General features: G+C 40.1%; 1 pseudogene; it reads right to left on the bottom strand.

The window, feature by feature from the left end:
• Positions 1-5,801: 5,801 nt before the first annotated feature.
• LOC131793152 (uncharacterized) lies at positions 5,802-25,367 on the bottom strand (annotated as a pseudogene).
• Between the last annotated feature and the right edge of the window lie 1,493 nt (positions 25,368-26,860).

The raw sequence follows: 26,860 nt of genomic DNA on the forward strand, positions 1-26,860 counted from the left end.
TCCATCCATGCAATGTTGGGGTCTGCAGGACTCTTGCAGAAAAAAAATACAACAGGGAGAGAGATATGTGTGCGTTACACCTGGAGAAATGAACTTTTGGTTAAACGATACTATATATGAATTTTCTTTCCACAGATACATTTTGGAGTTGCTTGCTGAGGAAGTGATGACATTCCTAATCATCGATAGGGAAAGCTGTGATTATAGTTGAGCGACGGGGAAGAACAGCAAACTATTGTTTTCAAGGTTATAACTTTTTGACAGTTGTCATGTAGACATGGGAATAAAATGGCGGGATTTTACTAAGGCAAATCACTCTAAGCTGACGTCGCTGCTGGCATTGGTGCTTTCTTCTACAATACATTTCTTTTAATTTACACCAATTTTCTTTGCGTGCATTTCAGTTTGATTGTAGGTGGTACGTAATGTATTTACAGTTTGTATTTATATAAGTTAGTCAACCTCTCTCCCTCGAGGTATTATTACATCTCATCCCTTGACAGTTTCCATAGATTATCCAGAAAAAAGGTTACAAGAAAACACAACGTATAAGCTAAAGGGTATAATCTTGGGGGAAAAAAAGTTCTCTTAACAATTTACAAGGAACGGAGAAGCAGTAAAAAGGCAGGATTGCAAGTTAGAGTTTGAGAGGTGCAGTAAGAACAAGGGGCATGCCAATAAAAAGCATAACACACTGGGTTGTGCCATACAAACTACCTCAAACCCTGTGATAAGGACATGGACTGGCTGCTGGTGAGCTTAGTGCTGTCCCTGTATCTGTGTAGAGTTGGTTTGCAATCTATTGAAGTTCTTTAATTCTCTGAAATGATATTTCATACTTGTGTTGGACAAGAGATCGGTTAAAATGCACAACAAACCATACCAACACAATGCATACAGGTACTAATACCACAGAAGCAGCCACTGCCGCAGGCTCACGGTGATTGTAAAACTTCACCCAACAGAGTATTGCAATCTCTGCTAAAAAGAGAAGTGTTCCAAGACCAGTTGAGAAAATCCATACAATTTCTAACATTATGGATGTTTCAAAACGAAAAGAAGTAAAGACATCGTTCATTTTCCATAGATGTCTCAAACAAATAAACATAATCAGACATCTCCTTTGAAAGATTCTCTTATTAATAAAACATAGGATATGCTGCTCTTAAAGACAAGCACCACTACTATTTTAAAATTTCGTGTTGAATACCACTAATATTAAAAGAAACGAGAAAAGTTCCAATCAACAGGATGTGCTTTCTTGTAGGAGAACAATTTCCCATGATTTGCTTGCTTTGAAGAGAAAACGGATGAAGTTACTGCGATATCAGCCTGAAAAAACAATTTAATCTTTGATGGGGCTTGAACCTACTTTCGAGTCATTTGTAATCGAAGCCTTTTGATTTCGTAAAATGCAATTTTAAAATGTCATTTTTGACTTTCAGTCCACAAGTCAATCGATTATATAAGCTAAATTTAGGCCGTCCAGTTTTTACATGAAATGATTCTGAACTTACAGATCATCTAACTTTATCATGATTGTGGCAATAGCTAACGTCCTTGCAGGCATGAACTAGAATATTATTAGAACCTATTAGTCCAGGTGACTAAACCACACTTCATGTCGTAGAAAAGTGACGAAAGAGTGACCAACCCTTCAGCTTTATAGGATTTTCCGTTCAGAATGTGACCTGTATAGTATTGACCGCTCGGGAAAAAGCAGGAATGACGACATGCATTACCATCAAAATACAATCATATCGATTTTTAACTCTATATATTATCTAACGCTGACGCGGGGAAAATCCGGACATGTCTATATATATTGGATACTCACTTGGGCTTCGAACCGCAGTTGGTTAAACTTAGCTTTAAGTCTTAAATTTAAATAGTCCAGTTTTGGCCGATGGCTCATCAACTCGGTGATACAGGAAATAAAAGGCGCTGATGTCGAACGTTTCTTGAACGCTACCAAATGTTTACTTTTGCACTCAGACTTGGGAAATGACACACGGTAATCCAATCAATGTAGCAACACAAGATCTCTAACCCAAATTTTTAATCCATTAAACTTCGTTTTCTCAGGATTGTTCAGACCCCCTTCCGTGATTCGATGAAACAGGCGAAGCAATTAAAGAGGCCAAATTTATTGGTAACAACATTATAAATGTTACAGTGCTAACAGCTAAATTTAAATCTTCAAAAGAGCTACATATGTTTCACATGTGCGAACTTGATCATCCCATTATGATTAAAATTAGGTCTAAGAAACGACAATTGGTCATTTAGGTGAAAGGACTGTGTACATAAAAAGTTCCTTTTAAACTTTAGCCGGCGATTAAGCAATATTAAAAATTAAAAAAGCACAAAAGTAATAGATACAAAATATGTTAGAATAATAACAGGAAGTGCTCTTAATAAACTAATATTACACTAATCTTATCTTAGTATTGTAAAGAAATTGAGATCTAACTAAGCACAAATTATTTAAAACAAGGTCTGATACCTTGGTACAACGTTCTCAGGCAATTTACAGTAATAGTAATGGAAGGAAGTTGAGTTTGTAAAGTTCAATTATCCCAAACTTAAAGAGTTTTATACAAATACAAACAAATCCAGTAGCACTGCATAAGATGCCTACGTGCAGCTAGAAAGTTTTCAATATTGATTGATTTTGATTCACTACCTGACTTTTTCAGTTTTTCTGTTTTCTTTTCTATTCACGTTACTGAAAATTTAAAATGATAGAATTATTACTCGTTGACTCAAACTCTCCTAAGTAGAGAAACAATTCCGTGCTACTCTCGATTAAATGTCAAAAGCCTGTTGGCAAAAACGACTAACACAGCAACAAAATCAGAAAAAATCCATTCCTAACCACTACCTTTTACCTTGGAGTTCAACAGTCAATCTCAAAGAGTACATAATGAATCACCAAATCGAGCCTTGTAAACATCCTTTTACAAATTATCAAACTGAATTCTTCTTTTTAAGAAAAATAACTAATGTAGTCAACAAACCTTTATGATATTAATACTGAACTCTGTGGATACAAAGCTATGTCCATAGAAAACCGTTTGTGCGTGTAATCTTCTTAGCTACAATTAGAGCGCACGTTGTAAAACATTGTTAAAAATTCAAGGAGCAAACAAATGTAATGGGCCCACGGCTAGCCTATTCAAAATTATTTTAAACGCGGCTCTCTGTAAGCTGATCCAATGCGACTCGTTGCCTATCAGTTTGTACGTTTGCTGAACTCGTTCTGTTGACTAGGACACCTGTTCCCCTTTATATATCCCAATTTTTCCCTCCTATAGAAAAGGATTTATTGAGAGCGATATTTGTTCAGGTTGGATTTTGTTCACGTTGGTTTGCGCAATGTTTTTTCCATTAAGTGGCGAAACAATGCAATTCAGTTCAGGTGTTTTGATATTTTGGCTATAACGTGAATGAAACCACATAATGTTTCTTGAGCTTTATTCTGATAGTTCCATTGTCCTGGTTTTTAACGTTTCAGATAGTTTTACTACATTCGCTGAACCTCAGGACACCATTGTCTGATTGTCACAGTTTTTTTTAAGGTTGATTTGGGCCGCAATAAGGTCTAGACTCTTAAACTTTCAGGGGCTGAAATATTGTTATGGAAGGGAGTTCAAATTCAGCTTTGATGTACAACAGGTTGTAACTTTCATTTTTGTAAATTCAACTTTTGAGTGGCCTTTCTGCTAAGGGTTTTTCTCGACCTCGCAACCCAAAAAAAGTTTCCTTTATTTTTCTCCTCGGCGGGAAAAGTGTTTAGGAAACATGTTTCAAAATGGTTTGATTGTTTCTCAATTCTCTCTTTCTGTGTTGCCACAACCTAAATCATGCATGTTTTAATTAAACCGCCTGAAAGAACAGCGATCCAAGACGTAAATTTGAGATTTGCCAATTTCAAGCGCGTTACCAGTTGAACAAATTAAAAGCTCTCAGAATTCTATTCTTAATTCACGGACAAAATCTGGAAAGTCCAATCGGAATCCTTTTCATACTTATACCAGCGTGATCAGATCATATCCTTGTCTTCAACCTTCGCTTGCAAAAATTCACCAAATTAAAGGTGCGATTTTTCAAAACTAGTCAGGACCAATTCCGGCTGAAAATGCACATAAGGGCAAAACCTTGCTTTTTTTAGATGCAAATCAATGTGTTTCCCTGCACATTACTCTTGTGGAAGTTCATCTGCATAATTCACAAAAGATTGAGGAAAATCTCTCTTTCGCATTTTGGGTTGCATTAGTTGTTTGTTGATCCTCTACTCAAAGAATTTTATTTAAGTTCCTCTAATGACCAAATGCAAAAAATACAGTTTGTGCTGTGATTAGTCGTCTTTAACACAGGTCATGAACATAAAAAATGCATGTTATTAAGAAAATCAAAATTAACGGACAAAACCTAGCAATTTGGTTATTGTAGACATAATTTGAAGCCTTAAAGGACACTCTCCCCTCAACACCCCCCTAACGATAAAAAACGTATTTTTTTAAATTCATACATCTAGCGGCCTCGATTGAGAAAGTTCTGTACTTTTCTATAGAAGAGGAGTGAGGATTATATGCCAGGGTGGTCTTGGGCAGACCATCCGACTTATCAGGCTATAAGAGACGGTTTACTATTCGCTCAAGCGAAAGGCTAACGCTCGAAACGTCAGCCCATAAACTCTTTAAGGTGGCCAATTTACGATATCAACTCAGTAGATAATACTAAATTAGCCTGTCTCACCCTCCCACCGACGCAGCACCACAGTTTTTTTTAGAAACTTACCCAATTTAATCATTTTAGTACATGTAGTTTATTTGATTACCAGAGAATATACGATTACAACTATTTTACTAGTGTTACTAAAAAATATAGCGAGGTGAATTTTTTTTTTTTTTACTCAAAGGCAAACCGGTGGGCCAAGAAATTCGATGGTCACAGAAATCTTCTTCGGTAAAATCTCCCACATTAGTTTCATTCTCCTGAGAGACAGCTCGGACAAGATCACAGTTTGATTTATTCATGGTTGGTTGTTTTCCATACCACACCACACCAACGAAAAAATTAATCACTGTTCAAATTTCAGGTATTTCTTTGCTCGAAAACCTGTGAAATTTCCGCAGCTGCGGACTAAAAAAACTCCCCTCTCCACAGCGGATCGAACGCCTTCCAACATCTTTGAGTATAAGTCGCTGACAATGAGAGAACATTCGTCTTTGGTCATTCATTTTCACAGTGACTAAATAGGAGTCTCAAAGGACAAACTATGTGGTAAGAAAAATGATCCGACGTAAATTATGTTGACAATGTTAACGTGGCTAATCTTTAGCCGATTTACCACAGTCCTATTAGTTATATAAAAAAAGGTGTCCTAGTTATATAAAAATAGACGTAGTTTTGTTTCTAATCTGTGCCTACACTTTATAAACAACACTGTCGGTGACAGAAACTATTTGTTTTGCTTTCAATTTTTTTTGTTGTTTGTATGATTTGGACATTTTTTTTTTTTTTAATCTCCCACAGTTTACGTTTTGTAAAAAATGGCCTGTTTTTCTCATCACGCCTCAATCAGTCAATCAATCAAGCAAAGATCCAATTGAAAAAGATAAACAAATGCTTGCATAGTGCGAGTGTATAGTCTTAAACTCAATACGTTTTTTCAAATAATTTTGAGCACAGAAATTAAACTTCAATACGTTGCAAATAATTTTGAGCACAGAAATATCCTAACATTAGGGCTCTAATAGTTAATAGGACCTAAACTACCAAAATTGTACCACTTTTTGAACGTTTCTATCAGAGTAGTATAAAGACCAACCATAATATGGGTACTATCTGATCTGACCGGTAATTACAAGTTAGTTTATGAACGGAGCACTCTGGCTGTCTTCTTCTGGAAAATGCTAAGAGCCGTTTGTAATTGTGTTTCTTTACAGTAAATCAGCCAAACGTGGGAATTCACAGTCCACCAATCTATCATACAGATCTCCCACATTCTGTATCAACTGCTGTTTTCGAGCATGCACAAGGGCAGCAGCGTCACATGGATTCAAAACTCGCTTGTCGAGGAATTTGATTTCTGCTGGAGTTAAACCCAGTTTCTCCGCAAGGAACATCCACTCCTCTCCACCTAAAAACGCAAAAAATGTTGAGTCCTAGCAATAACATTTTTTTAAATCATTAGACCTTGAAAATTCTCAAAGAATCTAAATGATTATTTGCCAAAATCGTTCTGCGTCGCTCCAGTGCGATCACGCTTCGGAATATTACGTCAGTGGGATAATGATAACGATCGCCTTAGTGCTCTTCTCTGTCCAGCCTATTTCCGTGGAAGGTTTAAATTAATTCATTTCCAAGGAATTTCGAGGAGACAGTCTTCAGGTGCATGTAACAGCCGCTTAATAAGAGGGTTTGTATATTGCTGACCTAAAAAAAAATATATCAGACAGAAGGGAAGGATGGGGTCACAAGCACCGAAGAATTCCCTCTACTTGTACCCTTGATGTGGTTCTGGTGGACTACTCGTGAGAGTACTAGAGAGAAATTGTGACGATAGACTTTTCACACTAACTGGACTTTTGCGGGGAACGCAACAATAACAGGGGAAAATAGCTCGGTAGAGACCACTTGCAGCGGGAACGGAAACTCGTCGCGGTTTACTGGTACACGGAGACCTGCTTCAAGCGAACTTGTTACGGAAGTCAAGGATTAGACAGCGTTTGGTTCCACAATAACTTCATTCTGTCGAGAACCGACATGACCTCAAGCGTACTCAACTTCGCAATCAATGTAATCCAAAAAGCTTTCCAGTGTAGCTTGTTCCTTGACTAATATCGAGCGCGTGCTTCTGTTGTTCTCTAAATCTACAATATTTGAATAGTATCGCAAAAGAAGCGGAAAATGTCTCTTTGTATTTATAGATTTCACTTAAATGATTCCATCGGTTCGGAAAGAATTTAAAAACTAAGAAATGGATACAATAGACTCTAAGCCATTGAAAAGAGCAAACTTAAGACAAATTTCACAGTTTCAATATTAAAAACACCTATCTTGATTGCGGTAGAACAGCTTAGGAAATGAAATTGAGAAGTAGTAATAATTTCTGCTTATCTATGTACTGTGCATGTGATGTTAGTGTTAAGTTCTGAAAGCATCAACGTCAGAAATTATCCTATGAGAAGAAAGCGAACTTCCATGAGAACCAATTTTCCCGTAACAAAATTGTTATTGAATCCTCGTTGAAAAATAAAGTTAGACTGCTGTCATAACCCATACCTAGATAATGTAAGGGTCGGCACACACGAGGGGACAGTAGTTGGGACTTGTTTCTGTAACTAGTCCAATGATTGACTAAGACAGAATATCCCCTTACAATATCAATACAATATCAAGCAGACAACTGATGGGAATAAAGAAAAGTATCAAGTAGGGGATATAAGTTGATCCAATACCAATTTCTCCAAACTAACATCACAAGAACTGTATGACAGACAGTAAGGAGGATTACTAATGAGGTCTTGGGAGTTAAAGGATTAATAGCAAAATTTAGAGCGCCTTCACTGAAATTCAGGGAAGCGTACAGGCGAAAAAGGAGCGGCCCTAAACACTGAAACTGAATTTACCTTAGAGCTGCAAAATATTGAAGTACACGTTCACATCCATGAAAAGCATATTGGCGATCTACGAAATTGGTCAGTCATTTACAATTTTGAAAGCTTTTTCTTCAGTATTTTCTTTCCCTTGGGTTCGGTATAAAATTAGATTAGCATTCTTGTATTGCTAACACTCCATGCTCTATCTTCCACTTCTGTCAACTTTACTTGTTCAACCAAACCGGTGGCCGCTATCTTGAATTAAACGGAGTTCGAAAGGGGTTATGCGATCTTAAAACACTAATCAGTGATTGGATTATTTTCATTTGGTCGCACGGAATTGTTTCAGTAACAGTTTACACGCAGGGACCTGGATAATTCGTGGTAAAAGTCCCGGGAACTCGTCGCATGAATTTCAACCAAATTCAAATTCAAATTCGTGGGACAAGTCTCGGGGACCATCTTTTAGTCCTTGTGACAAGAAGCTTTGATGAAGATGAGTAGCTCACACGAAGCGTCTCTTTCCTCATGTTATCCTAGGGGGTTCGTTTTTACGCCTTTTGAGATAGAGAACTTACAGCCATCAAGCAATAACTAGGAAATTACTTGACAAATATCCCTATAGAGTAATAAGTCTAAACAAAGTGTTTCGTCTCACCGCTAAGGTTTATCGTTAATTCTCTTCTCAGAGGCAAAGGAATCATGGCAACATCACACTTTTCAGGCAACAAGGACCTACCGGAAGAAAGATTTTGATGAAAGTAAACTTGAACAACTGAGGGCATGGTTAGGGTGGTATTTTTTCATATAAGATAAATACAAGACGCATAATTTTTTATCATTTTCTTTCTGGTAGACACCATTGTCACATCTAGTGCGCATTCTATGGCTGCAACATACTACTTTCACCATGTCATCACTTTGTCGACTCAACGAAATCACAAAAGTGTACCATGGCCATCAAATGACCGCATCACTATACCTGGTTATGCACGATCAGACTGGATGAGCAATGTGACTGAACCGTTGCTGACCCTAACATAAAACTAGTGTTACATACGAACAAGACGTAAGGCCTAATTTACCCTCTCTGTGACACGTGTTAAGGCAGCAAATGATAATGACCAGTGCACCTTAATAAATATAAGCCGAACCCAAAGATGAGACCCTCTCTAAGAAGTAAACCCCGACATCCCTCTGACATCAGTAAAGGTGTATTTCAATTCACCTGTTGTACCCGCGGGAGTAATTTCTCTCAATTTTTCGACAACTTCCGGCTTGTTCGCAGCCTTAGCCCTCAAACAAAGGTAGCGGATCCTCTTCTTAGTGTCAGGGTCTGGTTGTTCCAATAACAAGTTCCTCAAGGAGAGACTTTGCTGAAATTGGGCCACAACCTCACTTGCATCACATGTCTGTGACGTCAGGGCCTCAAGCACCCCACTGCACAGGACAATTGCTTGTCAAAACATACAATGAATACAAAAGTGGAAAAGAATGAAACAAGGAAACATAAAAGGATACATAATTTGTTTGTATCATTAATTATTTTTTTCATCAACACAAATGAAATACGAAAATCGTTTAGATCTGAAACTGACTACCGAAGAATTTTTTAAAACTAAACAGCTACATAAAATAGCTTACCATCTCCACTGCTTGGCAAAGGGCTCTTTTCGTCGCATCCGTCTGTGGCTTGCTATATGAAGAAAAACAAATCACGAAATTATCACTTTAGTACTTTCAATTATCACTGATTTAATCAAGAAATCTAAGGATTCGTTAGAGCATCAAGGCGTCCTGGGTTTTGAGTTACACGACTGCCGCACCGCAAATCCCTATTTTAAGCTGTAAATCATTTGCTTTTGAAAATAACAGTGGAGGTAATTGAGGGAATGACGAGTAATATTTTATCCTGCAGACTTTCGTCAAAATTCCATGCACTGTCTTAACATCGGGTAACTTGAGCTAAAGAGATTCAATTCCACAGATACCTCTCCTTTTTTTGGGTGCTAAGAATGAACTCGTAATTGACAAGAAAAAACCCATGAGTAATGGGTATAGATTCATTAGTACATTACCCGTTCCTCTAGAGATCCAAACCAGAATCCAACACAATCGACAGGAACCTTGCAATTTACGGCAACAACCGACCGTGTGCATAAAATAAACTCACTGCCAGTGAGGAGCTGAGACTCTGACCACAGGTGTAAGCACTGCTCCTTCTTACAACCACGTACATTATGGTTGCAGCAGTGATTCACAGAACGACTTGCACAACACACTGGACAGCATACTAAGAGATCATATGCCATGTTCTTTAGCCAGGGAAACTCTTTTCGTATGCACTCGAGAATCAATCCTAGTCGTCGACAGACTGCACGAGCAAAATTCACCTGAAAGGCGTCGAATGTGGATTTTGATGGCAAATTCACCTCTGATTCTACATCCGATGAGAGTCCAGCGGCACATCTTTCTTTGTGAACAACTACCTCAATGAAGGAAGAATGGTATTGGAGAATTATAGAACAACCTTCAGCAGGATGTGTGTAAAATCTAGCAAAGTTTTGATGCAACTGAGGTTGCGCTTGACTGGAAAACTCCTTTGTGCACCACTGAAAGACCATTAAGACCACACGAGGAAAAAGGCAAGACGGCACTTGACTGGACTTAAACTTGAGATAAAGTGGCGGGATCCCTGCAAAGGCTATCAGCTTCCTTACATCCTCCATCGGTGGGGAACTTCAACATGGAAGGTACAAGATATTCAGTAGGTGAATCAGTCGCGACTGATGACGGCAAGGGACATAACAAGCAGAATTTCTCCATCAAGGCAATGAGAGTGTGACAAGTTATTCGGTCGTCAAACAAGGGGCCCCATACATGTTGCAAGAGCTCTTCTTCCAAGATTCCTGTTCTCTCAAGCTTCAGCCACAGCCGCTCGTATTTTCTCTCTTGGCTTTGGTATGGCCTTATGGTAATCACCTCCTTGAAGACATCTACCAACCATTGAGGGTCCAAGATCACCATTCTGTTTAACTGTTGAGTGCAATCAAAATGGACTAAAATTCTCTGATCGTGCAAGAAGTTCAACATTGTCACAAATTGTTCAGTGCTGGAAATACCACATTTTTCGGTTGCAATAGTTTTGGCTTCATTGAGAGTAATCCACTTATGGCCGTCTTGATTCTTCTCCTTCATTTCCTTTTCAAACTTCAACCACCTGATCGGAATTGCCTCTTTCATTTGTGGTAATTCATTGGCAACAGTTTCTACCTCCTTTATCAGACGATCGACTTCTGGACATTTTTCTGCACTTCCAGATTTAGTGTTGTCTACAACAAAGAAATCAACTAGATGTTTCCCATAAACCTGCGTCTTCAGTGAGCCAAATATCTTGCGGGCCAACGCATGAGGATCTAAACCATGAAAAGGTTTATCAGCGTGAGTGCAAACAAGGAAAACTGGGGGAAGCCTCTCCGGTAATATTTCAGATGAAAGCTTTTCCTGGAGATCCCCGTCTTCCAGAACCAAACCAGATACAGCGGACATCCATAAGTCAAGATAATCCATGTTATTCCTTTCACAGAAAACATCCTCGATATCCTCGTAGAATCCGCGTTTCAATTGAGGGCTGACTTTGCCATCTGGATTGCGACTTAAGTCGTTAGCTAAAAGGTAAATCGCTCTTGTTGTGAGAAATATAGGATGGGTGGCGTAATAGACAGATTTTCCACCAAAATCCCACAAAATTGAGTACAGATCCTCTTTACCTTGGGCACTTTCGGCTTCGTCTAGTTGAAAAAAATTTTCAACCAAAGTAGCTATTTCATGCGGTACCTCTTTTAACTCAAGTACATCCGGTCCAGCCTCGACTTCACCAATCGTACCTGTATTCTTTATCTCCTCTAACTTTGTTCGTTCTTCATCTGAATTAGTTGCTTCATGTTTCATTCCACTTTCAAGATTTGACGCATCAGCACTTTTCGTCTCTTTTGAATTTATACCTTCTTTAAGGCTCGTGAAAATACACTGAGCTGTACATTGTTCATAGGAAATGGGTGCTGGATCTGAATTTATTGCTTCATCTCCTCTTTCTCCTAGTTTCCAAACCTCTTGGGAAATTTTGCAGTAGGATGGGTCACTCTCTATTCCTATGGTGGTGGTTTCTTCTGGGTTGAAACGCTCTCCTTTTAATGATCTCTTTAAGCTTGTTTTTCCCGACTGACCTTGTCCAATGAACATGATGGGAACTCTTTTTACAATTGTTTTCCCCTCCAAGAGTGCGTTTTGATAGGCTAAAACTGCTGAATGACCTCGGGAAATAATCTCCGTTGGGGCTGTGTGGGTAATAAAGGAAACGTCACGTAATAAAAAAAATTTCCATCTCATAAATGAAACGCACTAAATAAAGGAATCAAACTGAAGAAGGAAGGGATAAATAAGGCTTTACAAAGAGTATGTGGCATTAACCTCTTTTATTTATCGTAAAGATGTAGCGACCTTTTTCGGCTTGAAAAATAAAGTTGGGTTTTATTATAATATGGTTACCACGGTAGGCATTTTTTAAAAAAATATAATTCATGCGAGTGTTTACTGCGTTTCAGTTTTGTTACCATACTTGAGCTTATGACAATCTTAAAACGTGAAACCTTCAAAAGCTCGGACGATCCATTTCGTTTATTCTTTAGTAATTTTTGTCTCTGCTCACGTTATAATTTCCTTAATTTAGGCTTTGGCATGTTCACAAACCCTTGTTTGTTTCTTTTGCTGCTATCTGCCGGTATCACAGCGGCTATGGATCCCCTCTCGCTGATTTAGGCCCCCTACAAAACTTCCGCTTTTCAGTCTTTTCTCCATCATGAATTTATCTTTTTAGTAATGTAAACTTTTTGAAGACGTTCTTTGGATTCTGGACACAATTCCTAAATACTCATATGAGCCATCAATACAAACTCCTACATTAGTTTATTAGCGGCTTTAAAAATGGGAGAAAACACAATAAAGTACGTACTAGAAATTTCGGTATGAAAGTGAGTGCTAACGATAGGAAAAGGGTCGGGAGGGGGGTTACGTACAGGGGTACATAGAGGAATAATTGGGCGATTCTTTAGGCAGTGATCATTTTGGTATTTTATTCCAATAAGTGTTATTGGTTCACAAAGGATTACATGAATAGCTTGACAATACTCTAAGAACATTATTAGGTTGCCTTTGCAGTCTTTGAGCACACTATCTCACATGATGGAGGAAAAACTAAACAAAATAAGTTTTATAGGGGGGTATAAAGGGGGTCCATATCCGCTGGCAGATTTGGACCAGGAGGTCCAAATCTAAGGGAGTCCACATCCGCTAGGACACCGGGTAAGTGTTTTAATGTACTGAAATGTCACTTTCGAGCTCTAAATGTCACTTTTCTAGTTCCATTTGTCGTCAGGTCAGACATCGTGTCTTCTACTGGTACCATGTAACCCAGTACAACCTGCCGCATGGACGGGTGGTCGGCGTCTAAGCTGGCTCCCCTCACCAGCTGTTTTCTGGTGAGGAAGGTGGCATGTCACCCTTGCAGGACTAAAAACAACACCTGCTAAACGGGGATGAGATCCTTGTGAGCCATCGGCCATCATGCAAGGCGGTCCTGATAGTCAACTCGGCTTCAGCTCCAGCAACGGCAGTCCTGACAGTCAATTCGGCTTCAGTTCTGACAGCATGCAACGAGCTTCTCTGCGACCATCTTAGCTTTGCTGTGTTGTCGATCAACAGAGTTTCTCGCCGAGGGACCCTGCCCATGCGCCAAGCAGTGTCGACATTATAGGTGCAACCCCACAATTTTAATGGAAGTATAGCCGCAAACGCTAATCACACGTATTTCAAACTTTACTAGAACAAACTTGACACATTGTTGAATACGGTAAAAGACGAATGTGACCAACCCAAAGACGAAAACATGAAACCCAGAGCTAGATATGTAACGGTAATTTTCACAAACTAGACAACTAACCAAATAAATTACGCGCAACCAATATATATACGATATGCAAATAAATATAACAAGTACAAAACTGGTAACTGACAAAGGACACTAATGGAAGACGAGAAAATAAACACCTAACACGAAACTATGAAACACCAACACTAACAAAAAATGATAGTACAAATTCTTGCGCCTACAGGAAGTACAGACCAGGAGTGAAGATATGGCTACCGCATACGTGGGAACCGATGCGCCACTCGATACGGCGGTGGCGACAAGTGGACGAATTCCGTATACTGCTACCGCGTCCGGGGAAACCGGCTAACGACACCATCTACCCTCTAATTCCAATGCCCGAAACAAACAACGTCTTAACCTAGGAGCTTGGAATGTTCGTACGACCAACGACGGTGACTCTTCAATAAGACCGGAGCGAGCAACTGCCCTCACCTCTCGTGAATTAGAGAAAGCGAGCATCGACATCTGTGCTCTAAGTGAAGCTCGACGACCTGGCACGGCAAACATAGTCGAGAGGAGTCATACAATTTTCTGGAGTGGAGGAGAAGAGAGAACAGCGGGCGTTGGTTTTGCTGTCTCCAACTGGCTAGCTGCTCAAGGTATTAGCCCTACACCAATCAGCGACAGACTCATGTCAATGCGCATACAGCTTAAGGGTGGCGACAATCTAACACTCATCAGCGTTTATGCACCAACCATGCAAAGACCGCAGGAAGAAAAGGAACAGTTCTATGAAATGCTCGGTAACTGTGTATCAGCTGCCGAAATGGACAGCGTTATCATTTTAGGTGACTTTAACGCTCGTGTGGGTTCGGACTGAAAACTATGGCCGAATGTCATCGGGAAGCATGGTGTTAGAAAGATGAATTCCAACGGTCTCATACTCTTGGAATTTTGCACCAGATTCCAGTTCAGTATCACGGGCACAATTTTCCAACTGAAAGACAGCTTAAAGAACACATGGCAACACCTTCGTTCAAAACACTGGCATCAGCTCGACAATGTACCATACAAAAAGGCCGCAAAGTCATATGTTACACTGACAAAAGTCAATCGTGCAGCAAACTGCTTCACTGATCACAAGCTCCTTATGTCTAAGTGTCTCTTCTCCATCAAGAACAAGAAGAGAGGTACAAGACCCCCCAAAAAACTAGACACACGCTTGGATGACGACAAGAAAGTATTGCTAGAACAGTTTCTAGATGAGAGGCTGTCCAGCTGTAACACTGACGTTGACGAGCTCACAGTTGTTCTCCAGAACGCTGCTGCCCATGTCTTTGGCAAGAAGAAAAGAGTGCAAAACGACTGGTTCGATGATCAGGATGATGCAATTCAAAAACTCCTCCAAGATAAAAAATTGCTCAAAAACAATTGGTTCCGACATAGAGCTGAAGAAGCAGAGCGGTACTCTCAGGAGAAGAACCAAAGAGACTTCAATGCCACTCTAAACGCTGTTTATAGTCCAAGATCCAGAACCTCTCATCCAGTGAATTCCAAAGATGGCGAGCTCCTGACTGCCCCTGACATGATAAAAGACAGATGGGTTGAACATTTCCGCGACTTACTAAACCAACCAACTGATGCTGACTTGACCATTGCCGATGGCATAGACCAGCTTACAGTTATTGAATCAATGAGCCGCCCAATTGAAGAGCAAGAACTTTACCAAGCTCTTAGAAACACCCAACTAGGAAAGAGCCCAGGTCCTGATGGCATTCTTCCTGAAATACTTGTGAATGGTGGATGTCGTCTGAGAGCTTTCCTGCTTGTCCTTTTCAACATCTGCTGGGTTACAGAGATAATCCCATTGGACTGGATAGATGCGAACATCGCCATATTGTTCAAAAAAGGTGACAGAAGTCATTGCGGTAATTACAGAGACATATCGCTACTTAGTGCTGTTGGCGGACGTCATTTTGCAGAGGCTACACCAGTGTACAGATCAGGTTACGTTACGATGGAGATCTTTTTGACCTACGCAGGCTTAAAGCAAAAACCAAAGCCCTAACAGAGTTTATCAGAGAAGCTCAGTATGCTGATGACATTGCTATTTTCAGTGACACGCCAGAGGGTCTGCAATCGCTTTTGACCTCCTATAATGACGTCGCTAAGAGGATGGGCCTGTGCATCAACACGGTCAGACAGAGACTATGTGTATTGGTAACACAGCTGATTTCTTCGTAGACGGCACCAAGTAAGCTAACGTCACTCGCCTCAAGTACCTCGGCAGCTATGTCAGCAGCGACTGCTCTATGAAGGAGGAACTTGCATCTCGTATTCAAGCAATGTCATGTGCTTTTGGTCGACTGCGGAAGAGAGTTTTCGACTCGCATGATGTAGCAGCTTCAACTAAAGTCGTTGTGTATAACCAATGTCTAATGCCCCTTCTGATGTATGGAAGTGAAACTTGGACTCTATATCAACAGGAAATCATGCAGCTCCATACAATACAACAGCGTCATCTACGTCTCATCTTAAACATCAGCAATGAAGAGGTTTTGCGACGCGCTGACGTTGAAGACATGGAGGTGATGTTAGTAAGGACCCGTCTGCGTTGGTTAGGATACGTTTGTCGAATGAACAATGATAAGCCGGTAAAGCAGCTCTTGTACTGTGAGTTGGCTCATGGTTCTCGCCCTATAGGCCGACCCAAGCTTCGGTTCAAGGACACCTGCAAAAGTCCTTTGAAGTGCGGTCATGTCTTAGATCAGTGGCTTTCAACCGTGAACAACAGAGCCGAATGGAAGAGACTCACAAGGGTAGTCTGTGACGCATACAACTCTAAGAGGGTCCAGGATTATGAAAAGAGAAGGGCTCGACGTAGAGCTGAACAGAGGAAAACTGTGGATATACCCGTGTTTGGGCTATAGGCCTATTATATTATATATAGTAATTTAAGCTGTTACCTACAGGTTGTTCTGTATTAATTGAAGCCAAGACGCTCGTTTTCATATACGTTTTACAGTTCATGTAAGACATGCAGGTAAAAAAAACAAAACAAAACAAAACAAAACAAAAAAATTCGAGAGAGTTGCCTGGAAAATGTTCGGTAATTATAGAAATCATGTTGATCGATGGCGTTACACCGTTACTCCGTGCATCTCTACTTTGATAAAGCACGCTGTTTCAGCCAATCAGAACGTGCGTTAGATAAAAACTTTAAAATTCGCATTCACAAGAGCCAAAATGGCGCCTTCATTTTCCCCTTTGCCTGGAAAGTAAACGTGTACATTGTGCATGCTTTGTTGCTTTCGCGCTTCCAACCGACAGCATGAATTTTCAATAGTTCCGCTATCGGTTTTCTGTTGCTGAAGAAGAAACTCTCAAGCGAATTAGCAATTGTGCTTCACCTATTTCACCTTGCGAGACTCCTATTGTGATGTTCTTGAAGAGATGTTTAGCTTTGAAGAAATTCTAAAGGTCCCTTGCCCTGTGGCAAGAAAAGGAAGCAAAGAGGATGTGGTAAAGAGCAGGTATTGGGCTACAACCTATGGTGACGGCACACGACAACTGAGCGTGAGAGCAAAGTCGACCAAGGATAACCCAGGCACTCTGCCCATCAGCGACTACAAGCGTCGGACATTTCTGAGCAATCCAGCTCCTTTGGAGGATCTCACTGAAAGAATTCCAGAAGAAAGAAAAACAGATGAAGGAGACGAGGAAAATGTTGTTGGCAGGGAGGAAAGTGTTGAGAAGAAAGACGAAATAGTTCTCATTACCAAATTTGAAAGAATCAGCAGACCTTTTTTATTTGGAAAACGCCGCAGAGAACAGAATCTAAAGTAAAAGTGCATGTGTACGTAAGCGATCCCGAAGATTGTCTCGCATTCAATTACGAGTTCCCAGCCCTAGTGGAGAGAAGGAATATGATTGGTACCGTTGGAGACGTGAAGTTTACTGACGAAGGCTTCTACATCGATTTAAACCAAGAACAATATGAAGAATTTCTCGAGCGCATAAAGGGTGTTGAAGAAAGCGAAACAGATGAAGAGGACCTTGAACAAGAACATGATCCTCGATTCACCGAACCTCCTCTGGAAGAACTTAAGATTTCCAGATCGTTTTTATTGAAAGCACGATCATAACCTGCAAGGTACCTCTTCCTCTTCCCCCCCCCCCCCCCCCCGGTGGAGTGGAAAAACTGCTACTGCAACCAGCTTACAACATTAAGCAGAATAAATTAAAGGAGCTCTACAAACTGACACTGCTTCTATGAACACGATTGATTATTGCAGTTATACACACAACTTAAGTAGTTGTGAAATTAAAGGCTGGGAAAAAATTCAGGCCTGAACGGGATCAGAACCCATGACCTCTGCGATACCGGTGCAGTACTCTACTATCTGAGCTATCAAGCCAACTGGGAGCTGGTCACCTTGTGAGTTCGTAATATACCAGTAGATGCTGAAGAAATAAGTGAATAGATGAAAGATCGTATCAGTTTGAACTGCGGAACTGTATCCCTCTCAAGCAGAAAGCCTGCGACGATGAAATATGATAAAAAATAAACCAGTAAACGAAATGCTTGTCAAGGAGCTTCGTGCGTATTCCCGATAAGGCTGAACTGTTGAAGAGAGACTGAAGCCAGAGGTAAGGATCGATGTTTCAACCTTTTTGTTTTAACCATATCATAACTGATTTATCGTTTATATACTACAAAGCAGGATTGACGAGATTTCGAGCAATCGAGCACATGGTAACGAGAATGCGAGCATGCGAGCAGTTGCAAAAAAATGCGAGCACGAGCAAGTGAGCACCCGTGTAATTTTGGCGAGCAATTCGAGCAAAGGCCAAATTTTGCGAGCACTCTTAAATTGAATGGGACCAGCGGCGGGCTCCTTTGGTTTTTCGAGATTTGGTCAGCCCCACCCAAGCACACCGGCGTCTCTGATGTTTTTTCCCGATTTTGAAATTTTTGAAAAATCGCAAATGAGGGAAGTTTTGCTAATAAGGTGGAACACTCTCATGTCCGAAATATTTAACTTTAAATCCGCTAAAAAAATGAAAGCCGACCTTGACGAAACGGTAGAGAACCTCAATAAGGGAATTCAGGTCGAAGTCTTTACTAAAAGCCCCGTTCAGAAACCGGAAGTGCCAGTGCCGACGCAAGCACTGACCTAAGCAAATGCAAAACAAAGCCTGTATTGCTGAGCTTGGTGCCCCCTTATGCTGACTATTACGTGTTACCTAGCCGAAAAATCTTGACTGTAATGGATTTGTTTGATTTGTTTGTTTTGATGAGAAGAACTTAAAAATGCCCAACAATGAGCTGCTAAAAATTTGTCAAAGCACCAACATTCAAATGACCAACCAACAAATTGATCAGGTGCAAAAAGACACTATTGCACAGTCAAGTGACACAAACATTTTTAAGCATAGGGCAGGCAGGATTGGTGCCTCACAGAGTAAGGCTGTAGCTCACTCAGACCCAGCATTGCCATCACAATCACTGATACAAAGGATTTGTTACCCTGCACTGCACAAAGTAAATACTAAGGCTGTGCATCATGGGTGCCAGCATGAAGCCTCTGCAATCTGTGCTTCTGAGGAATCAATGAAGAAAACTCATGAGAACTTTAGAGTCATCAAATGTGGTCTCTTTGTTAATCAAGAGCATCCTTGGTTGCATGCTACCCCAGATTTTTTATGCTCATGTGATTGGTGTGGGAAAGGTTGTGGAGATATTAAGTGTCCCCTCTGTTTAGAGAACAGTGATTTTAATTCTTATGTTTTAAAGACCTCCTCTTGTCTAAAAAAGAACAGTGCTGGGGAATTCATACTGCTCATCACACACGCATATTATTACCAGGTTCAGCAACAACTATTTTCAACTAAGTTAAACTACTGTTACTTTGTTGTTTGTGCTGTTTCCTCAAATGAACTTAAGCTACTATCACAAAGAATTCTTCCAGACAGAGACCACTGGAGTAAAGTTGGACCCAGATTACAAAAATTTTGGAGGATTTGTGTTTTGTCTGAGGTACTTGCTCAATGGTACACAAGAAGAGAGTCTTGCAGAGGATGGGGTTCCACTGGTTGATGCAGTGTGCTATTGCAGACAGGAAACTGATGAGGATACTGTCAAGTGTTGTAATCCAAGTTGTGCTATTCAGCAATTCCACTTGTCTTGTTTGGGTATCAACACTGTTCCCAGGACCTGGTAATGCCACAGATGTAGAGCTTTGCCAGAATTTAAGAAAAGAGGCTCTAAACAAAACTCAGCAAATTCCAAGCCAAAACTCACATGTCTTAACACACACCAAGCAAACAGTCACACAAACCTCAACAAACACCAGGCCAAACCTCACACGTCACCACAAACACCAATCAAACAGTCACACATGTCACATCACACTCTAAGCAAACAGTCACACATAACACAACACACACGAAGCAAACAACCACACACATCTCAACCAACACCAGGCCAACAGTCACACATGTCACAACAAACACCAACAAAACAGTCACTAAACCCACAGCCAGTTCTGGCACTGAAGTAACAATTCTGAAAACTGTTATTACAAACAGGCCTCCTCGTGACAAGCATGAGCCAGAAGGAAGACTGGGACGTCATGAACATGGCCTAATTGCTTCCCCAAATGGATGGCTGGACTGTGTAATCATACATGAGGCGCACATAATACTGAGGGGAATCAGTAAAGGCATACAAGGATTTCAGAGGCCTACTCTTGGCTCAGTTTGACAATTTAATATTATGACTGGACCACTTATTCAAATAGTGCACATTAATAACAGTCACTGGGTATGTCTTAGTAACATAAATAGTCCTCCTGGTTATGTTGATGTCTATGATAGCCTCTCATCCCCTGTGACTCAAGAGTTGAGGGAACTAGCTTTTGATTTGACTGGACCAGCCTTTAAGGGAATTCACTGTGTTCCAGTGCAACAACAAGCAAATGGTTCTGACTGTGGTGTGTTTTCAATAGCATTTGCGACAAGTTTGGTTTATGGACAAAATCCTGCATTCAGTCAGAAGCATCCACATTTACTGCACTGTCTTAGAGGAGGAGTTATGACTCCTTTCCCTACCACTTGAACTTCTTTTACAGAACAAAGTCATCATTAGATGAAAAAAAAATCATGTTGCATGGTTGGGACGTGATCATGGCATGGTCAAAGTAGTTTGACAAAAATACTAAATTTTTTAGGACATGGACTGTACAGTAAAATCCTTTGCAATCGTACAGTCTGCCTTATCAGACTTACATACAAAAACGTCAGAATATAAGTAAATGTTAAGTACCATGTCATTCTCTCTATTAAAAATATGTTACTTCATCAGGAATCTCTGTCATCTCCTACTCATTAGTGGTTTGTAGTGACAATAATACAAATACAAATATTTTATTTATCAAGGGTGAAATACATTATTACTGGTAGCCCAGTAGTTTACATAACAGCCCTCAACAAAAACAAAACACAAAAACAAAAATCATACTGATCCTACTAATAATTACTAAGGAAAATTTTGACCGTATTGTGATTCTTGTAGGTGGAGAAAGTTTGTGCCCGGGCCATGAGATTTGAAGGTCTAGAGATAAACACCTCAAAGCAGTCGATAATTACCAAGGCTGTGCTCTAGCGGCGCCCGGTCGCCTCAGGCGACAAACATTTGGTCTCGGGCGACTGAAAAAGAAAAGCGGTCGCCCGTCTGGGCGCATAGATTTCGGCTTGTGTGAAAACCCGAAACGAAACCAGCAAACGTATAGAAACGATACGGAACGGAACGAAACAAAAAGAAACTCCATCGTGCTCCCCGGCTCCCGTTAGCCCGAAAAGCAAAAGCGCTGAAAGCGCAGTGCAATCAATAGCCTGTGTGATCTTTACATTTAGGTTAAATATTAAGTGAGGTCATGGGTCTTGTTTCGCTTCGGTGGATTCTCTTCTGGTTTATTAATATAGTACATGGCCCAGGTTTCTTGTCCATTGAACGACGCGATAAAGCGAGCAACTGATTGTAACTAACATTTTATAATTTTACTTGCTAATTTGATGACATTTGCAGAACTAAAAAATATTCGGCAGGACAACAACAAGAATTGTTCACGCTCAAAGTTGTCGCGTGTGTTATGTAATATTGTTTCACATGGTTTAGCACGAAAAATTATTTTTTCCTTGCCCGTGAGAAACTGCACGATTTTTGCACAAGCATGTGTTGAAGATCTAATTTTCTATTGAAGTGGTTGATGCTTATATTTAATTTTTGTTTTTCAACAGTTTCAATAGTGGAGCGCGTGATTAATAAAACCAAACCGTCCTTTATGCAAATTTGTGTTTATTTAATTAGCTTCGAAGAAATTTTCTTAGCGGTTTTAACATATCACAAGTTCGCCAAAATAGAGTACGTGACTGCTAAATATAGTAACTCGCTTCGCCGCCCGTGCCCGGTGAAGTGAATATTGAACGAGAGAGATTAAAGATGAAACTGTTTGGCAATTCTGCGGATTCTCTGGAACTGTAAGAAGTATACAACGCTACTCTTTCAAAACGTCACGGATTAGTAAAGATTGTCATTCAGCAATGGTTTCCTCGGCCAGAATAATCAATAATTAATCAATTAATTATTAATTAATTAATTAATCAATTCGGGCGACCAACCTGGAAGGCTGGGCGACCTACTTGTCATGGTTAGGCGCCCGAAGGGCGCCCTGAAAATTTTCCTAGAGCACAGCCTTGATTACTGTAGTTTTGTTGCCAAAAACAGCCTGGAAACATTGAGGCATGGTTCTCACATATCCTCACGTTCTGACCACCTTATTAAAAGTGCTAAACAAACAGAAAAAACAACCATCCAAGCCGAAAATATTCTCGAAACAGTTTATAGTGAAATTCCAAAGCGGTAGGCAAGATCCTGCATTGGCATGTTTAACTTAAGTTTCATCAGCGTGGAAATAAATTCTTAAAATAAAGTTGGAGACTTCCTAATGAAAAATGTCGAAACATTTGTTTACATTCTTTGTAGCACATCATAGGTAAGCAATCCAGTGTAAAACCGAACCTTGTCATTGTCATGGGCAAAATAAGCTTCATCGCATGGCTGTTTCACAGCTAAGGTGTGAAATAGGTAGTCAAACTCTTCTGTTTGAGTCGCTGTTCCCGTTTCACTCTCAGTTTCCACTTCCACTGCTGATTCGACATCGAAGGAAATGTTGCTAACCTTTTCTCCTGGTTCATCAAGTTTTTGTTTCTTGGACTCGATTTCTTCCCGAGGCTACCTTTCACGTTCTCCTGCGACACGTTTCAGCTCACGATCTCTGGCTCTCTCGTCTCGCTTGGTGGCAACTTCAAGATCGGCTTGAAGCTTTTCGACAGAACCACATTTCTGATGACCTAGATTTTGGGTCGGAACCCGATCTGGATCGTAACGATCCCACAGTTTAGCCGCCTTTCCTGAGATAAATGTTTACCATGGACTCGTGTTGCCTGTAAGGTTTTCCCTACTTATCGCAGAAATCCATTTGTTTCGCCTCTCCTCGGAAAGTTTCCCTACTTCTTCTCCTTGACTGGTAATAATCGAAGGTATCCTTGCCATATTAATTCCTTTATCACGACCACTTCGGGTCCCACAGCCAAAAATCGCGCATAAAACCATTTTTATCACAGTCACAACTAGTGTCATATGTTTACAGGCAAGCCGGATGTGCACCAATATGGTGGCCAATTAAAATGAGATCACGTGACTGAAACCGATCTGTTTTTGGAGGTGTCAGCCAGATTATTAGTTATTACTTCCTAATAATAGAAAAGAGATTTCGGCTAACGGAAAATTTACGAAGTACTCGAAGTGCTCGGTGCTCGCCATCTGTATTTTTCTAAAGTGCTCGGTGCTCGCCATCTGTATTTTCTAAAGTGCTCGCTGCTCGCAAGAAAAATTGACAACTGCTCGTGCTCGCAAAAATAAACACACTGCTCGCAAGGACCATTCGATACCCCTTGTAATGCGACCCGGCCCTAATTACAGGCTAGTTTTTACTAAGTCGTCAATAACCTGGTCATCACTCTTTGACCGTCGCTTCTTATATCTCACTATGGAGACCTTCTCATTCCACTGTCCAATATGATCATATTGGATATCATATGATATCAATATCAATATCATATAATATATCATAATATCAATAAGACCAATATTGAAGTTTCGAATATGTATTGACATGCATTTAGGAATTCAGAAATTACCAGGATCATGCTGTTTGGAGATTTCATTGAAGAGCGAAACGTATAATTTAATTGATTTAAACTCCCTAAAGCGTTTAATTTTCGCCCTTCTTCAGAAGTAGCTATCGTCCTGAGCAAGATGAAAGCTGGCTTCAATGAAGGATTCATATCACGACACAGGAACTGCAGGAACTGTAGAACCGTTTGCATTTTGAGCGTTCATTTTAAGCTCCGGTAGAGCATTATTGTATGTTACTGTCCGACTGGTTTACCACATCATAAAACTATTCAGATTTCTTCAAGAAGTCGAAATCTTCTTTAAACCTCTACGGAAAGGTTGAAACGTTGTACATACATTCTCTGATAGATTTGTAAACCGGTATGATGCGGCTATGTGATTGTCAATTACAGAAACAAGGTCTTGTGTGGACTGATTTTTCGTTGCGACACCTATAATAATGAGGCTGATCAACAAAGACATTTGACGACATTTGGCCTATATGACTCGCTTTGATCGCTGGAGAATTTTCCCCTGATACAGCTTGCAAGACACCGACATATGTGAATATTTTTTTATGTCATCTCATTTATGACCTATTATGCAAATAAACGCATATAAAATTTTCTTTCAGGGTGGACATTACATGAAAGTCAAAAAAACTTTGCTGGGTACGGTTTTCCATTGGATGATAAGTAGCAATAAACAACAAAAGGTTGCCTTTTCATTCAGTCGGTAAAATATATACTTAAATAATTTACGCCAGTAACTAACGGCGTGATATTTCTAGTCGATATATATACAGACTGAGAGATTTTACGCCGTCAGTAAACGGCTTAAAATCTTTCAGTATGTACACCGACGCAGATAGTGGCGTAAAATCGTACAGTCGATAGACTGTGGTTGTCACATATTTCGTTTTTATCTAATTACCGCGATTTTCGATCGCAGACCGTACCTTGTATATTTGCAGCTTCTTCCAAAAGCATAATGAAGTGATGGACATGAGTAATGTTAACACAGAAATAGCAAATTGCTACAGAGCAATCTTTGCAGAAATACTTCAATTCCTCACGCTCGAGGCCACGGTTGCGACAATGTTCCGGTCGCCTCCAAAAATGTTGAAAATCTTGTTCTTTAAAGTCTTTGAGCGCTAATACACGGTGTTCTTTATTCGATATTATCACATTGTGGCCAATGACGCAAGCCTCGCACCAGAATATACAACATTGGAAGCAGTAAAAGCTTTTGGAGCTCTTCACATCGCAATTTCCACACTTAACTCCATTAGCACTGCACTCTTTGATGGCCAACGCGTCAAGGAGACTGTTGATGCGAAAGTTAGTTGGAAGATCCTCAAGATTTCCACTTATAGGAAATTTAATCTCTTTTCGACATTCAGGGCATACGATGATATCGTGGCGGCCACTCGTTTGATGAATCCCGTACAAGCAATGCAGGCAAAAGACATGTAAACATGGCAGCGTTTTCGGATCAGTGAATGTGTTCATACACACAGAACAGGAGACCTCTTCATGAAGATTGTTTAGTAAGGTTTTGATATCCATGGCAAGATTCGGGGATAGAGAAAAATTACGATAGAGGGAAAGGTTAAAAGCGAAACCACCTCAAGCCACCTCAAGCGGAAGAGAATCTTAAGATCACTCATAAAATCTGACCAATGAGGTGGTGTTATTGGGCATGTTTTGACGAACTTCTGACTTCTTAGGGCCTTAGTGACAGGATCAGTATTTCCTACACAGGAAACAGGAAAAAAAAACATTGATGATGTGTCCTTAAATTACTAATCGTGTGCGGTTCGCCATACTTTCGTATCCAGACATCTTTTAAGACACTGCGCCGATGATGTTACAAGGAGGCAAGAGAGTGTAAACTGAAAGAAGGTTATTAATAACTTGCGATCAATGAGCAGTAATGAGAGGTATTAAGTAAACACTTGATGAGGTTTACGGTAGATGGAACCTGTGATAATAACCCGTGATAATAACCCATGTAATTTTTTTTTTCGGTTGTTTCATTGGAAGATCACCTCACGAGGTCTGATGGATATGTTCAGGTTTTCAATTCAATTGAACAACGTCTATACAATTCTTTAGATTCTCTTAGATCAGAAAAGAGGCAAGAGGTGTACAATACTAAGTTACAACGAACCTGTGCGCAACTGATAAGTGCAGAGGCAAGGCCGTAATTTATGGGCAGAAAGCTGCCTGAAAGGAAAGACTTTAAACGGTCTTGTTTACCTTGAGGTAAACAATAAGCAGATTTCTGTTCCTCCTTAAAGGCGAGTGTAATCATGATCGGCCTCCAAAGGTATAGTACATGCAGGTTTTGTCGTTTCTCAGATGAATGAAAAAAACAAAACAAACAAACATACTCACACACGCAAACCACACGCCCCAAATTTGCTCCAATGAATAACGAACGTTCGAAACGCTAGAAACGGCACAGGTGGCAGTAAAATAGTTTATTGTTTTTTTAGAGGGCACGGTAACGAATCCTGCAATCTGATTGGTTCTTTACCCGGTCAGTGTTTTCCTATCTCTGCCCACGGGCCACGGTAACGCTTTCGTGAATCGCCGAGTACATCCCAACTTTCGTTGTCATTTTTCATAAATATACCTCGTTTTCTGGCTGGGCAGTATTTTAAAGCAAACAAGTCGGTCACTACCTCAAGCCGATAAATAACTTATGAATCCTCTCTTTTCTCTCTCTCAAATCACTTTGGTTGACAGAAAAATATTGGTTTCAGAATGAATTTGTATAAACAATAGTGTCATTACGTTGGTTGACAAACGGCCTAAAAACGGTCTGCAATTAATTTTAATCGTTCACAAAAAGTACCCAGAAAGTTAAAACGTGAGGTATTTGATTACAGTTAAACTGAACGATGGAACTTTAATTTAATATCTGAATTTTCTCGAGAAAATTGTTAGTAGAGAAAGAGCGAGCAAAGTTTTAATTTAAGTTCTACAACAAATATAGGCTCCCGGTGAGTCTTTCCAATTCCGTTCAATTTGGACATTTGTACTGTAAATTACACAACAGAAACTGAAGGAATTT

Source organism: Pocillopora verrucosa, chromosome 2 (genome assembly GCF_036669915.1).
Source record: "Pocillopora verrucosa isolate sample1 chromosome 2, ASM3666991v2, whole genome shotgun sequence".
In the NCBI taxonomy this organism is placed as follows: domain Eukaryota; kingdom Metazoa; phylum Cnidaria; class Anthozoa; order Scleractinia; family Pocilloporidae; genus Pocillopora; species Pocillopora verrucosa.